Raw genomic sequence first — 17,250 nt, 5'->3', positions numbered from 1 at the left:
TTTTTGTTTTTTAAAGTTTATTTATTTATTTTGAGAGAGAGTGAGCAAGCAAACACAAGCAAGTAAGTGGTATAGAGAGAAGGGATAGAGAGAATCCCAAGCAGGCTCTGCAGTGTCAGTGCATAGCCTGATGCGGGGCTTGATCTCATGACCCATCAGATCATGACCTGAGCTGAAATCAAGAGTGGGACACTCAACCAACTGAACCACCAGGCGTGCCAGTACTGTACATTTCTCTCATGACTGCTTTAACTCCCCCCATGACCCCCAATTTGCTCTGTTCTATTTACAACTTAATTCAAGTCAGTATATTTTTGATATCCCTTCCTCTCTGACCCATGGATTATTTAAGAGTGTGTTGTTTTGTTCCCAGGAGTATGGCGATTTTCCCATTATTTTTCTGTAACTGAATTTTTCTGTTTCTAGTTTGTTTCCATTGTTTTGGAGAACATACTCTGTGATTTCACTTCTTTTAAATTTGTTGAGGTTTGTTTTGTGGCTCAGGATATGACTGTTTTGATATTTGTTGTGAATGATTGTGTATTCTACTATTGGCTGTAGTGTTTGAAACATGTTGATTAGATTGTGTTGATTGTTCCAATCCAAGATCCTGTGGGTAGATCCAGTGGTGTTGTTGCATTCTTTTGTGTCTTGTTGTGTCAGTTGTTGAGAGAAATGTTGAGGTCTTCAACTGTAAGGGTGTGTAAATGTCCTTTTCTCTTTTCAGTTTTTTTGTTGTTGTTGTTCACATATTTTGTGGTTTGGTGCATACACATTTAGAATTATTATGTTTTAATGGTGGATTGACCATTATCTCATTAAAAATTTTTTTTTTAAGATCTACCCTATGACCCAGCAATAGCACTGCTAGGAATTTACCAAAGGGATACAGGAGTACTGATGCATAGGGGCACTTGTACCCCAATGTTTATAGCAGCACTCTCAACAATAGCCAAATTATGGAAAGAGCCTAAATGTCCACCAACTGATGAATGGATAAAGAAATTGTGGCAGTCAACAGCAATGAGAAAGAATGAAATATGGCCCTTTGTAGCAACGTGGATGGAACTGGAGAGTGTTATGCCAAGTGAAATAAGCCATACAGAGAAAGACAAGATACCATATGTTTTCACTCTTATGTGGATCCTGAGAAACTTAACAGAAACCCATGGGGGAGGGGAAGGAAAAAAAAAAGAAACAAAAAGAGGTTAGAGTGGGAGAGAGAGCCAAAGCATAAGAGACTCTTAAAAACTGAGAACAAACTGAGGGTTGATGGGGGGTGGGAGGGAGGGGAGGGTGGGTGATGGGTATTGAGGAGGGCACCTTTTGGGATGAGCACTGGGTGTTGTATGGAAACCAATTTGACAATAAATTTCATATATTGAAAAAAAATTTTGTTTTTTAATCTTATTTTTGAGAGAGAGGGAGACAGAGTACAAGTGGGGAGGAACAGAGAGAGAGGGAGATGCAGAATCCAAAGCAGGCTCCAGGCTCTGAGCTGTCAGCACAGTCTGACTGGGGGCTTGAACTCATGAACTGTGAGTTCATGACCTGAGCCTAAGTCAAACACTTTACTGACTGAGCCACCCAGGCACCTCTTCTCATTTTTTAATGTTGCTCTGTGTTTCTAGTAATTATCTTTGCTCTGATGTTTACTTTATTTGACACTAGTATACCCGTTCTTGCTTTCTGTTTGCATGCTTTTTGTTTTTTCTGTCCCTTTACTTTTGCCCATTTGAAGTTACTTTCTTGTGTATGGCTTATAGTTGGGTTCTGTTATTTAGTCTACTCTGCCAATATCTGTCTTTTAATTGGTGTCTTCATTTAGACTGCATTGAATTTCATGTAATTATTGGTAAATTGTAGCTTAAATTAAGACTTCTGTTTTACATTTTCTCTTTGCTCTGTTTTATTCATTTTTGTTTTGTTCATACTGCCTCTCTTGACCATTTTTAGAATTCCATTTTGATTTATCTATAGTGTTTTTGAGTTTATTTTTTTGTGTATCCTTTTTAGTAGTTTGTGTGGTTAATACATTATATATGTATAACTAAGGACAGTTTCCTGGTTGTGTCATTTAACCAGTTTGATTGATGTACAGAAACCTTCCCTTTATCCTTTTCTGTTTATATGAATGCCTTAAATATTTTGTTGCTTGTATTTATAACCACATTTGGTAATACTATAATTTTTGGGTGAAGGTTCAGACATAAGTTAGAAAAGTCAAGAGATGAAGAAAATACTATTGTATTTACCCATGTATTACTTACAGTGTTCTTCCTTCCTGAGTGCCAAGGTTTTCCTTTTATTGTTTCCATTCTGTTTAGAGAACTTCCGTTAGCCATTCTTTTAGTGTGGGTCTGCTGATGACACATATTCTTAGTTTTCCTTCATCTGAGAATGTTTCATTTTCCTTTCATTCCTGAAGGAGGTTTTTGTTGTATTTAGGATTCTGTGTTAATGATTCCTTTTTTTTCCCCATCACTTTAAAAATATTTTGTTGCTTTCAGCTGGCCTCTGTGGTTTCTGATGAAAAATTTGCTGTTACACGAATTGTTATTCCACCATAGTTAAGGTGTTTTTCTTTGGCTGTTTTTACAATATTTTCTTTGCCTTTAGTTTAATTATGATGTGTCTTAGTGTGGATTTCTTTGGGTACATCCTGTTTGGAATTTGCTCACCTTCTTAGATTTGTAGATTTACATCTTGCTGATGTGGGAAGTTTTCAGCTTTACTTCTTAGAATACTTTTTCAATCCCACCCCCTTCTTTAACCACCCGAAGTTCAATGAGAAAAATGTTAGATCTTTTATTATATTCCCATAGGTAGGTCCTGTGGCTGCTCATTTTTTTTTTTAAGATGAGGTATAATATATATGAGATATATAATATGTATGAGATATAATGATATATGTAATATTATGTTAGTTTCAGGTGTACAGTATCTTGATTTGGTATTTACATATATAAGAATGATCACCATAGTAGTCCAGTTACCATAGTCACCATATATAATTAAAAAAATTTCTGTGATGAGAACCTTTAAGATCCACTCTCCTAGCAACTTTCAAACATGCAGTACAGTATTAGCTATAGTCACTGTTGAACGCTACACCCACATGACTTACTCATGTTATAACTGAAAATGTGTGTCTTTAGATCCCCTTATCTGTTTTGCCTGCTCCCTCAACCACCCTACCCCAGTGACTCAAAACAACCACTAATCTGTTCTCTGTATCCTTGAGCTTGGTTTTGTTTGTTTGATTTTGTTTTGTTTTCGTTTTTACATTCCACATACAAGTGAGATCATCTAGTATTTTTTTTTTTATATCTGATTTATTTCACTTAGCATAATGCCTTCAAAATCCATCTTTTTACGTCTTCTTTCACTTAGCATAATATTTTCATAGTCCATCTATGTTGTTACAAATGGCAGTATTTCCTTTTTTATGTCTGAATAATATTACAATGTGTATATACACCATATTTTCTTTACTCATCTATCCATCAGTGGACATTTAGTTTATTCCTATTTCTTGGCTATTGTAAATAATGCTGAAAATGGGGGTACATATATCTTTTCAAATTAGTGTTTTTGTTTTCTTCACATGAATACCAAGAAGTGGAATTACTGAATCATATGGTAATTCTGTTTTTGATTTTTTTGAGAAACCTCCTTAGTGTTTTCCATAGTAGCTGCACCAATTTACATTCCCAAAAATCGTGTAAGAGTGTTGCCTTTTTTCTACATCTTAACCAGGACTCATTATTATTATTTTTTTATTCTAGCCATTCTAATAGAGGTGAGGTTATATTGATTTATAGTTGTTATTTACATTTACTTGATAAATGTTGTTGAGTACCTTTTCATATACCTGTTGTCCATCTGTATGTCTTCTTTGGAAAACTGTATATTCAAATCCTCTTCTCATTTTTAATTACATTTTTTTTGCAATTGAGTTGTGTGAGTTTTTTAAAATATATTTTGGATATTAACACCTTATCCCTTATCAGATACATCATTTGCAAATATTTTCACCCAGTTGGTAGGTTGCCTTTTCATTTTGTTGATAGTTTCCTTTGCTATGCAGAAGCTTTTTAGTTGGCTATAGTCCCATTTGATTATTTTTGCTTTTGGTGTCAGATTGAAAAAATCATTGCCAAGGTCTGTGTCAGGGAGCTTATCACAAATGTTGAATTCTAGGATTTTTATGGTTTCAGGTCTTACATTCAAGTTTTTTATCCATTTTGAGTTAATTTTTGTGTGTGGTGTAACATAGTGGTCCAGTTTCATTCTTTTGTGTGTGCCTGTCGAGTTTACCCAACACCATTTATTGAAGAAACTGTCCTTTCTCCATTGAATATTCTTGGCTCCTTTGTTGTAAATTAATTGACCATATATGCATAGGTTTATTTCTGGGCTCCAATCTGTTCCATTGATCTGTGTGTCTGTTTTTATGTCAATACCATATTGTTTTGATTAGTATAACATAGTAATATAGTTTGAAATTAGGGAGTGTGGTGCCTCTGGCTTTGTTCTTTGTCTCAAGATTGCTTTGGCTATCTGGTCTTTTGTGGTTCCATACAACTATTAGGATCATTCTGTTTCTATGAAAAATGCCATTGAGATTTTGACAGGGATTTTGAATCTGTAGATTGCTTTAAGTACTATGGACATTTTAACGATACTAATTCTTCCAGTTCATGAATATGTATTATCTTTCCATTTATTTGTGTCATCTTCAGTTTCTTTCATCTATGTCTTCTATTTTTCAGTGTACAGGTCTTTGGCCTCCTTTGTTAAAGTTATTCTTAGGTATTTTATTCTTCTTGATGCAGTTATAAGTGGGATTGTTTTCTTGATTTCTCTGATCATTATTTATAGAAATGCATCAGATTTTTGTGTATTGAGTTTTGTATTTTACTGTACTAAATTTGCTTATTAGCTCTGACAGGATTTTTTTTTTTTTTTTTTTTTTTTTTTTTGGTGGTCTTCAGAGTTTTCTCTGTAGAATATCATGTCATCTACAAATAGTGACAGTTTTATTTTTTCCTCTCCATTTTGGATGCCTGTATTTCTTTTTCTTGCCTGAATGCTCTAGCTAGGATTTCTTATACTATGTTGAATGAAGTGGCATCCTTGTCTTGTTCCTGATTTTTGAAGAAAAGCTTCCAGGTTTTCACTGTTAAGTCATTGTTAGCTGTAGGCTTGTCATACATGGCTTTTATTATCTTGAGTTACATTCTGTCTATACCTGCTTTGTTGAGAGCTTTTATCTTAACTGGATGGTGAATTTTTTCAAATGCTTTTTCTGTATCTATTGAGATTATCATATGATTTTTATTTTTCATTTTGTTAATGTATACACCACATTGATTGATTTGTGGATGTTTATCATCCTTGCATCTCTGGGAATAAATCCCATATGTTCATGGTGTATGTATTGTCCTTTTAATGTATTGACGAATTCAGTGTGGTAATATTTTGTTAGGGATTTTGGTGTGTATGTTCATTAGGGAAATTGGCCTGTAATTTTTTTTTTCTTGTGATGTCCATATCTGGCCTTGGTATTAATTCTCGCCTTATAAAATGAGTTAGGAAGTGTTCTCTCCTCTTCAATTTTTTTGGAAGAGTTAAGAGAAGGGTTGGTGTTAATTCTTTTTTGAATGTTTGACAGAATTTACCAGTGAAGCCATCAGGTTCTGGACATTTTTTTGTTAGGAGGTTTTTGATTATTGATTAAATTTTCCTTATATTTGATATTCTCTTTTTCTTTCTCATTCAGTCTTGGAATGTTTCTAGGAATTTGTCCATTTCTTCTAGGTTGTGCAATTTGTTGGTGTATAATTGTATATAGTAGTTTCTTATGAACTTTTGTATTTCTGTATTGTCAGTCTAACATCTCTTTCATTTCTGATTTTGAGTCCTCTCTTTTTTCTTGGTGACTTTAGCTAAATGTTTGTCAATTTTGTTTAAATTATCAAAGAACCAGCTCTTGGTTTCATTGATGTTTTCTTTTGCTTTTTATTACTTATTTCATTATTTCATCTCTGATCTTTGTTTTTTCCTTCCTTCTATCAACTTTATCCTTCATTTGTTCTTCTTTTGGTAGTTCCTTGAGGTGTAAAATTAGATTGTTTATTTGAGATGTATCTTGTTTCTTGATGTAGGTGTTTATTGCCTATCTCTTTTAGAACTGCTTTTGCTGCATCCCATGAGTTTTGGTATGCTCTATTTTTATTTTCATTTGTCTCCAGGTATTTTTCGATTTCTCTTGATTTCTTGGTTGAAGCATTGGTTGCCAAGTAGTGTGCTGCTTAATCTCCACATATTTGTGAATTTTCCAATTTTCTTTTTGTAATTAATTGATTTCTAGTTTCATACCATTGTGGTTGGAAAAGATGCTTGATGTGATTTCAGTCTTCTTAAATTTATTAAGACTTTTCTCGTGGTTTAATATCCTGGAGAATTTCCATGTTGACTTGAGAAGACTATATATTCTGTTGTTTTGCCATATATATCTGCTATGTCCATCTGGTCTAATGTGTAAATTAAGGTGATCTTTCCTTACTGATTTTATGACTGGATAATCTATACATTGATGAAAGGAGAATATCAAAGTCCCCAAATATTTATATGGTCTTATGTTGGGTGCATAAATATTTGTAAATGTTATATCCTCCTGTTGGATTGACTTTTTTAAAAAATGTTTATTTATTTATTTTGGTGGGGGAGGTCAGAAAGGGGGGAAAGAATCTGTGCTGAAGGTGTGGAGCCCAGCATGGGGCTCAGTCCCACCAACTGTGAGATCATGACCTGAGCCGAAATCAAGAGTCAGGTGCTCAACTGACTGAGCCACCCAGGTGCCCCTGCATTGGCTTTTTTAAATCATTATGTAATGCTTTTCTTTGGTTCTTATACAGTCTTTATTTTAAAGTCTGTTTTGTCTGATATAAGTGTATCTATGCCCACTGTGCTTTGGTTGTCATTTGCACAGAATATCTTTTTTAATCTCTTCACTTTCTCTTTGTGTCCTTATGTCTGAAGGTGAATCTCTTGTAGGCAGCATAAAGATAGATCTTGTTCTTTTATCCATTCAGCCACTCCATATCTTTTGATTGGAGAACTTTCTGTACTTACATGTAAACTGATTATTGGTAAGTATGTGCTTACTGCCATTTTGTTAATTGTTTTCTGGCTGATTTGTAGTTCCTCTGTTCTTTTGTTTTCTTTGTGGTTTGATGGCTTTCTTTATTGTTAGGCTCAGATTTCTTTCTCATTATCTTTTGTGTACCTGCTGTAGGTTTTTGTATTATGGTTAGCATGAGGTTTGCATATTTATAAGTCTATTTTAAGTTGGTAACAGCATAAGTTTGAAAACATTCTAAAGCTCAGACTTTTTACTCTCACCCCCATGCTTTATATTTTTATGTCACAATTTATATCTTTTTGTACTGTGTATCTCTTAATTATTGTAGTATATACTGTATTTTTACTAATTTTGTCTTTTAACCTTTATACCATGTTTATAAGTGATTGATCTTCTACCTTTACTATATATTTCTCTTTCCTGTGAGAGTTGTACTTTCATATATTTTCTTGTTACTAATTGGTTACCTTTCTTTTCAGTTTAAGGAAGTCCCTTTAACGTTTTTTGTAAGTGGTTAGTAGTGCTGAATTCCTTTAGCTTTTGCTTGTCTAGAAAATTATCTCTTTTTCAGTTCTGTATAACTTTGTTGGGTACAGTATTCTTGGTTGGAAGTTATTTTCTTTCAGCACTTTGAATATATCATGCCAGTCTTTTCTGGCCTGCAAAATTTCTGCTGGAATATCTTCTGAGGGTTCCTTGTATGCAACAAGTTGTTTTTTTCTTGCTGCTTTTAAGATTCCTTTTTTGTTTAATTTAGGCATTTTAATTTAGTTACAATGTGATTTTAGTGTGGGTTTCTTTGAGTTGTCTTATTTGGAACTCTCTGAGCTTCCTGGATCTTGATGTCTTTTCCTTTGTTAGATTAGGGAAATATTCGGATGTTATTTTTTCAAAGAAATTTTCTGTCCCTTTCTCTTTCTCTTTCTTCTGGGACTTCTATATTGTCAATGTTAGTTTACTGGATGTTGTCCCAGAGGCCAACAGAGAAATTTAGTAGGAATGTGGCTGTTGGCTCCCAGGATCTGAAGCTGCCAGGCTGATGAAGGTAGTGGCCTCATGGCTAATAATCATTAGAGACAACATACACAGGATACTCGTGCTCTTGCCAACACTGGAAGCTTTACTGGTGTAGGGAATTTGCAGAAGGGAACTTAATTTACTGCTCAGCTTAAGGCAGTGTTATGTTTAGTTAGGAGATCAGAATCCTTTGAATTATTTTCATTCATGTAGTTGTCTTCTAGGTACTTAAAAAAAAGCTCCTTAATTGTGGAAAATTCAGACATACATTATATAATAGAGCAGTATAATGGAAATACCACTTACCTATCACACATTTTACTACAGTTAGTCTTTGAACAATGTGAGGATTGGAGCACTAATCCCCTCCAGTCAGAAATCTTCATATAGCTTTTGATTTCCCCAAAACTTCACTATTAATAGCCTATTGTGGACTGGAACTGGAAACATAAGCAGTCAATTAACATGTATTTTTTTAATATGTATCATACACTGTATTTTTATGGTAAAGTAAGGTAGGGAAAAGAGAATGTTATGAAGATCATAAGAAAAAGAAAAAAAAACATTTAAAGGACTGCAGTGTATTGGTGCAGTAAGTTTACATGGTCTGTTTTCAAGATGAATTGTCAATAATATTTCGATATTGTCTTATATGATATGCACTAGATATACATATTATAAATGCTGGATAGTAAAAATGAAAAGATACTTGGAAAAAGAAATTCCTATTTATTTACAGTTATAATGATTCATGAATCCATAACAAAGAAGCAGCAATGTGGTTGCTTTATGGTAGCCTAGTGTAATTGATACAATTGCTTCATGGTGGCCTCACCTATACGCTAATGAATGGATTGTTATAAGATTTTTATAGCATACTGTATTACAGTCATATTCGTAATGCAATATTGGAAACATTGTTAAAAGTTTTTAGAAAACCACTTACCTGTGATGATAGGCTGATATACATTTTCTCCAATTATGAGAGTGAGAGACAGAGGGGTGCATACTGTACAGTAATGTAATTCTTTTCTTTTTTTTTCAATATATGAAATTTATTGTCAAATTGGTTTCCATACAACACCCAGTGCTCATCCCAAAAGGTGCCCTCCTCAATGCCCATCACCCACCCTCCCCTCCATCCCACCCCCTATCAACCCTCAGTTTGTTCTCAGTTTTTAAGAGTCTCTTATGCTTTGGCTCTCTCCCACTCTAACCTCTTTTTTTTTTTTTTTTTTTTCTTCCCCTCCCCCATGGGTTTCTGTTAAGTTTCTCAGGATCCACATAAGAGTGAAAACATATGGTATCTGTCTTTCTCTGTATGGCTTATTTCACTTAGCATCACACTCTCCAGTTCCATCCACGTTGCTACAAAGGGCCATATTTCGTTCTTTCTCATTGCCCTGTAGTACTCCATTGTGTATATAAACCACAATTTCTTTATCCATTCATCAGTTGGTGGACATTTAGGCTCTTTCCATAATTTGGCTATTGTTGAGAGTGCTGCTATAAACATTGGGATACAAGCGCCCCTATGCATCAGTACTCCTGTATCCCTTGGGTAAATTCCTAGCAGTGCTATTGCTGGGTCATAGGGTAGGTCTATTTTTAATTTTCTGAGGAACCTCCACACTGTTTTCCAGAGCGGCTGCACCAGTTTGCATTCCCACCAACAGTGCAAGAGGGTTCCCGTTTCTCCACATCCTCTCCAGCATCTATAGTCTCCTGATTTGTTCATTTTGGCCACTCTGACTGGCGTGAGGTGATATCTGAGTGTGGTTTTGATTTGTATTTCCCTGATGAGGAGTGACGTTGAACATCTTTTCATGTGCCTGTTGGCCATCCGGATGTCTTCTTTAGAGAAGTGTCTATTCATGTTTTCTGCCCATTTCTTCACTGGGTTATTTGTTTTTCGGGTGTGGAGTTTGGTGAGCTCTTTATAGATTTTGGATACTAGCCCTTTGTCCGATATGTCATTTGCAAATATCTTTTCCCATTCCGTTGGATGCCTTTTAGTTTTGTTGGTTGTTTCCTTTGCTCTGCAGAAGCTTTTTATCTTCGTAAGGTCCCAGTAATTCATTTTTGCTTTTAATTCCCCTGCCTTTGGGGATGTGTCGAGTAAGAGATTGCTACGGCTGAGGTCAGAGAGGTATTTTCCTGCTTTCTCCTCTAGGGTTTTGATGGTTTCCTGTCTCACATTCAGGTCCTTTATCCATTTTGAGTTTATTTTTGTGAATGGTGTGAGAAAGTGGTCTAGTTTCAACTTTCTGCATGTTGCTGTCCAGTTCTCCCAGCACCATTTGTTAAAGAGACTGTCTTTTTTCCATTGGATGTTCTTTCCTGCTTTGTCAAAGATGAGTTGGCCATACGTTTGTGGGTCTAGTTCTGGGGTTTCTATTCTATTCCATTGGTCTATGTGTCTGTTTTTGTGCTAATACCATGCTGTCTTGATGATGACAGCTTTGTAGTAGAGGCTAAAGTCTGGGATTGTGATGCCTCCTGCTTTGGTCTTCTTCAAAATTACTTTGGCTATTCAGGGCCTTTTGTGGTTCCATATAAATTTTAGGATTGCTTGTTCTAGTTTCGAGAAGAATGCTGGTGCAATTTTGATTGGGATTGCATTGAATGTGTAGATAGCTTTGGGTAGTATTGACATTTTGACAATATTTATTCTTCCAATCCATGAGCAGGGAATGTCTTTCCATTTCTTTATGTCTTCTTCAATTTCCTTCATAAGCTTTCTATAGTTTTCAGCATACAGATCTTTTACATCTTTGGTTAGATTTATTCCTAGGTATTTTATGCTTCTTGGTGCAGTTGTGAATGGGGTCAGTTTCTTTGGCTTTCTGTTGCTTCATTATTAGTGTATAAGAATGCAGCTGATTTCTGTACATTAATTTTGCATCCTGTGACTTTGCTGAATTCATGTATCAGTTCTAGCAGACTTTTGGTGGAGTCTATCGGATTTTCCATGCATAGTATCATGTCATCTGCAAAAAGCGAAAGCTTGACTTCATCTTTGCCGATTTTGATGCCTTTGATTTCCTTTTGTTGTCTGATTGCTGATGCTAGAACTTCCAACACTATGTTAAACAACAGTGGTGAGAGTGGGCATCCCTGTCGTGTTCCTGATCTCAGGGAAAAAGCTCTCAGTTTTTCCCCATTGAGGATGATGTTAGCTGTGGGCTTTTCATAAATGTCTTTTATGATGTTTAAGTATGTTCCTTCTATCCCGACTTTCTCGAGGGTTTTTATTAAGAAAGGGTGCTGAATTTTGTCAAAGGCCTTTTTGCATCGATTGACAGGATCATATGGTTCTTATCTTTTCTTTTATTAATGTGATGTATCGCGTTGATTGATTTGTGAGTGTTGAACCAGCCCTGCAGCCCAGGAATGAATCCCACTTGATCATGGTGAATAATTCTTTTTATATGCTGTTGAATTCGATTTGCTAGTATCTTATTGAGAATTTTTGCGTCCATATTCGTCAGGGATATTGGCCTGTAGTTCTTTTTTCTACTGGGTCTCTGTCTGGTTTAGGAATCAAAGTAATACTGGCTTCATAGAATAAGTCTGGAAGTTTTCCTTCCCTTTCTATTTCTTGGAATAGCTTGAGAAGGATAGGTATTATCTCTGCTTTAAACGTCTGGTAGAACTCCCCTGGGAAGCCATCTGTTTCTGGACTCTTATTTCTTGGGAGATTTTTGATAACCGATTCAATTTCTTCCCTGGTTATGGGTCTGTTCAAGCTTTCTATTTCCTCCTGATTGAGTTTTGGAAGAGTGTGGGTGTTTAGGAATATGTCCATTTCTTCCAGGTTGTCCAATTTGTTGGCATATAATTTTTCATAGTATTCCCTGATAATTGTTTGTATCTCTGATGGATTGGTTGTAATAATTCCATTTTCATTCATGATTTTATCTATTTGGGTCATCTCCGTTTTCTTTGTGAGAAGCCTGGTTAGAGGTTTATCAATTTTGTTTATTTTTTCAAAAAACCAACTCTTGGTTTCGTTGATCTGCTCTATAGTTTTGTTTAGATTCTATATTGTTTATTTCTGCTCTGATCTTTATTATTTCTCTTCTGCTGGGTTTAGGCTGCCTTAGTAATGTAATTCTTTGAAAGGAAAGTTATAAAACAGCAAGGAAACTAACACATTATTAATTTTATATTAAATATCACTTTATGCCTCTATAAGGGTAGGCTATCTACTTCCATATAAGTCTTGCACACGACCTTCTAAATGTTGAATACTTATGATGATGATGTTGATGATGATGATGACAACATAAAAATGTCTTCTACAGTTCTTGCTGTACAGTTATTAGATTTTCACACAACGGCACTCACACATATACATCAGATAACTTTATTAACTTTATGGCATGATTATTCATTAATTGGAGGTGAATTATCATAAAGGTATTCATTATTGTCCTAATGTTGTGTAGGTTGAGGAGGAGGAAGAAGAGGAGGGGTTGGTCTGTTTGCCTCAGGGGTGGTGGAGGCAGAAGAATTGGAGGAGGTAGAAGGGGAGGCAGGAGAGGCAGGAACATTCAATGTAACTTTATGGGAATACATTGTAATTTCAGACTTTTTTGCCTTTTCATATCTCTGAAAATGTTTCTATATATACCAACCCTTCTTCTACTGTTTGCTGTGGTTTCGTTGCCCATATCATAAAAGGGTCCACATTGTAAAAGAAGTCAAAACTGTTTTTGAATAATTGGAACCCTTCTGCGAAGTTGTGTAATGTCACTTTTTTTTCTGGCATTGCTTCTACATCTTCTTGTTACAGACTTCACAATGTAACTGTTTACACTGCAAATATAAAAATTTGTAACAAGGGTTAATCCGTAGAGCAATCAAGAATACTTATGTATGGTAAGAAATAACAAAAGAATATGTGTGTGTGTGTGTGTGTATGTCTGTGTATATACACATACACACATATATATGTATACATATATACACTGTCTTGCTTGCACTGATTGGGAATCACTTATCTTCATTACATTATCTTCTGTTAATTCCTCTGGTGTGGTGTCTGTTACCTCTTGAATTTCTCCAGGATCCATATCTTGAAACCCTTTACTCCTCACCCTTTTGCCTTATCCACAGCCTCTTTCGTGATTTCTTTGATTGTCTCTGTCATAAATCCCATGAAGTCATGCACAACATCTGGACACAGTTTTCTCCAACAGGAGATTTGTTTCAGGCTTGATGGTGTTTATAGCTTTTTCTATAACAGCAATGGCATCTTCAGTGGTGTAATCCTTCCAGACTTTCATGATGTCCTATCAGGATTCTCTTCCACAATGTTAGTGATCCCTTCCACAGAGTACTGTGTGTAATGAGCCTTAAAGGTCCTTATGACTCCCTGATCTAGAGGCTGAATTAGAGACATTGTGTTTGGAGGCAAGAACACCACTTTGATGACACCTTCAGTGTTAAACTCAAGGGGTTCTACATGGCCAGGGGCATTGTTCAATATCAAACGAACTTTAGAGGGGAACAGGAAGTTGGTGGCGTAGGAGGATGTTGGGCTCACCTCGTCCTGCTGATCACTTAGAATCCACCCACATCTGCCTAAATAACCAAGAAAACCACCGGAAGACTAGCAGAACGGACTCTACAGAGCCAAGCGTAGACAAGAGGCCCACGGAAGAGGGTAGGAAGGACAGAGAGGTGGTGCATGCTACACGTACTGGCAGGAGGGAGCTGGGCAGTGAAGGGGTAGCCCGCCAGGCAAGGCAGAGCCCCCGAAGTCTGGCTTGTAAAAGCGGAGGGGCCAGACTCTGTGAGTTCTGACAACCAGCGGGACTTAACATCTGGAATGTTAAAAGTCAACAGCTCTGCTCTCTGAGAGCTGGGAGGGTGAGAGGACGCCAGGCGGGGGGGGGGGGAGGGGGGAGGGTTGTTGAGCCCCGGAAGGACAGAGCTTGGTGGGGGAAAAAAGGCGCTGGCACACGCCATTTCTCTCTCCCATCCCCCAGCCAAAATTCCAATGGGAACCCATTCCTGTCGCTGAACTTGCTGGCACCGCGCAAATGCCCAAAGCTGTGCTTCTGTGGATCCATCCCTCCAGTGGGCCTGCCTCCCTCCCAGTGCTGCAGGGCTCTTCCCTCAGGGGACCACCAAGGACAAAGCTAGCTAAGCCTGCCCCTTCCGCCTCTGTGCACCTTGCGGATCCACCCTGGCTAGTATGCCCTTGGCCAGATCCCATCGAAGCAGTACCACAAGCCTGGCAGTGTGCAAGCAGCCCAGACAGGGGCCACACCACTCCACAGTGAGTCCTGCCCCTGAGAGAAGGGAAGATGAGGTACACACCAGTCTGTGGCCCCAGTGGTGGGCTGGGGGCAGACATCACGTCTGACTGTGACCCTGCCCACCAACACAAGTTTCTCCAGACAGCACAGGGGAAGTGCCCTGCAGTTTGGAGCTACCACAGGGACTACCCAAAATGATGAAATGGAATTCTCCTCAAAGGAAACTCCAGGAAGTAGCGACAGCTAACGAATTGATCAAACTGATTTAAGCAATATAACTGAACAAGAATTTAGAATAATGGTCATAAAATTACTCGCTGGGCTTGGAAAAAGCATAGAGGACAACAGAGAATCTATTGCTACAGAGATAAAGGGACTAAGAAATAGTCATGAGGAACTAAAAAATGTTATAAATGAGGTGCAAAATAAAATGGAGGTGACCACAGCTCAGATTGAAGAGGCAGAGGAGAGAATAGGTGAATTAGAAGATAAAATTATGGAAAAAGAGGAAGCTGAGAAAGAGATAAAAATATCCAGGAGTATGAGGGCAGAATTAGAGAACCAAGTGATGCAGTCAAATGGAACAATATCTGTCCGTATCATAGGAATTCTAGAAGAAGAAGAGAGAGAGAAGGGGGCTGAAGGTGTACTTGAACAAATCGTAGCTGAGAACTTCCCTGATCTGGGGAAGGAAAAAGGCATTGAAGTCCAAGAGGCACAGAGAACTCCCTTCAGACGTGACTTGAATCAATCTTCTACACGACATATCATAGTGAAACTGGCAAAATACAAGGATAAAGAGAGAATTCTGAAAGCAGATAGGGATAAACACGCCCTAAGACAAAGGTAGACAGATAAGGGTAGTAGCAGACCTATCTACTGAAACTTGGCAGGCCAGAAAGGAATGGCAGGAAGTCTTCAATGTGATGAACAGAAAAAATATGCAGCCAGGAATCCTTTATCCAGCAAGTCTGTCATTCAGAATAGAAGGAGAGATAAAGGTTTTCCCAAACAAACAAAAACTGAAGGAATTCATCACCACTAAACCAGCCCTACAAGAGATCCTAAGGGGGATTCTGTGAGTGAAATGTGCAAGGACCGCAAAGTACCAGAGACATCACTGCAAGCATGAAACCTACACACATCACAATGACTCTAAACCCCTATCTTTCAATAACAACACTGAATGTAAATGGACTAAATGCTCCAACCAAAAGACATAGGGTATCAGAATGGATAATGAAACAAGACCCATCTATTTGCTGTCTACAAGAGAGACTTATTTGAGACCTGAGGACACCTTCAGATTGAAAGTGAGGGGATGGAGAACTATCTATCATGCTACTGGAAGTCAAAAGAAAGCTGGAGTAGCCATACTTATATCAGACAAACTAGACTTTAATTAAAGGCTGTAACAAGAGATGAAGAAGGGCATTATATAATAATTACAGGGTCTATCCATCAGGAAGAGCTAACGATTATAAATGTCTATGCGCCGAATACGGGAGCCCCCAAATATATAAAACAGTTAATCACAAACATAAGCAACCTTATTGATAAGAATGTGGTCATTGCAGGGGACTTTAATACCCCACTTACAGGAATGGAGAGATCATGTAGACACAGGGTCAATAAAGAAACAAGGGCCCTGAATGATACATTGGATCAGATGGACTTGACAGATATATTTAGAACTCTGCATCCCAAAGCAACAGAATATACTTTCTTCTCGAGTGCGCATGGAACATTCTCCAAGATAGATCACATACTGACTGGGTCACAAAACAGCCCTTCATAAGTATAAAAGAAGTGAGATCATACCATGCACACTTTCAGACCACAGTGCTATGAAAGTTGAAATCAACCACAGGAAAAAGTCTGGAAAACCTCCAAAAGCATGGAGGTTAAAGAACAGCCTACTAAAGAATGAATGGGTCAACCAGGCACTTAGAGAAGAAGTTTAAAAATATATGGAAACAAACGAAAATGAAAATACAACAATCCAAATGCTTTGGGATGCAGCATAGGCAGTCCTGAGAGGAAGATACATTGCAATCCAGGCCTATCTCAAGAAACAAGAAAAATCCCAAATACAAATCTAACAGCACACCTAAAGGAAATAGAAGCAGAACAGCAAAGACACCCCAAACCCAGCAGAAGAAGAGAAATAATAAAGATCAGAGCAGAAATAAACAATATAGAATCTAAACAAAACTGTAGAGCAGATCAATGAAACCACGAGTTGTTTTTTTGAAAAAATAAACAAAATTAATAAACCTCTAGCCAGGCTTCTCACAAAGAAAACGGAGAGGACCCAAATAGATAAAGTCATGAATGCAAATGGAATTAGTACAACCAATCCCTCAGAAATACAAGCAATTATCAGGGAATACTATGAAAAATTATATGCCAACAAACTGGACAACCTGGAGGAAATGGACACATTCCTAAGCACCCACACACTTCCAAAACTCAAACAGGAAGAAATAGAAAACTTGAACACACCCAGAACCAGCGAAAAAATTGAATCAGTTATCAAAAACCTCCCAACAAATAAGAGTCCAGGACCAGATGGCTTCCCTGGGGAATTCTACCATACATTGAAAGCAGAGTTAATACCTATCCTTCTCAAGCTGTTCCAAAAAAATAGAAAGGGAAGAAAAACTTCCAGACTCATTCTATGAAGCCAGCATTACTCTGATTCCCAAACCAGACAGAGACCCAGCAAAAAAAAGAGAACTACAGGCCAATATCCCTGACGAATATGGACGCAAAAATTCTCAATCAGATACTAGCAAATCGAATTCAACAGCA

The 17,250-nt window shown here is 37.2% G+C and overlaps 1 protein-coding gene across 6 annotated transcripts in view; it reads left to right on the top strand.

Moving 5' to 3' along the window:
- The window catches only part of HERC2 (HECT and RLD domain containing E3 ubiquitin protein ligase 2), a 268,128-nt gene that overhangs the window by 39,853 nt on the left and 211,025 nt on the right, over positions 1-17,250 (top strand). The window lies entirely within an intron of this gene.

Source organism: Panthera leo, chromosome B3 (assembly GCF_018350215.1).
Source record: "Panthera leo isolate Ple1 chromosome B3, P.leo_Ple1_pat1.1, whole genome shotgun sequence".
Lineage (NCBI taxonomy): Eukaryota > Metazoa > Chordata > Mammalia > Carnivora > Felidae > Panthera > Panthera leo.
The sequence above is the reverse complement of the archived record's forward strand: the minus strand, read 5'-3'. Positions and strand labels throughout refer to the sequence as shown.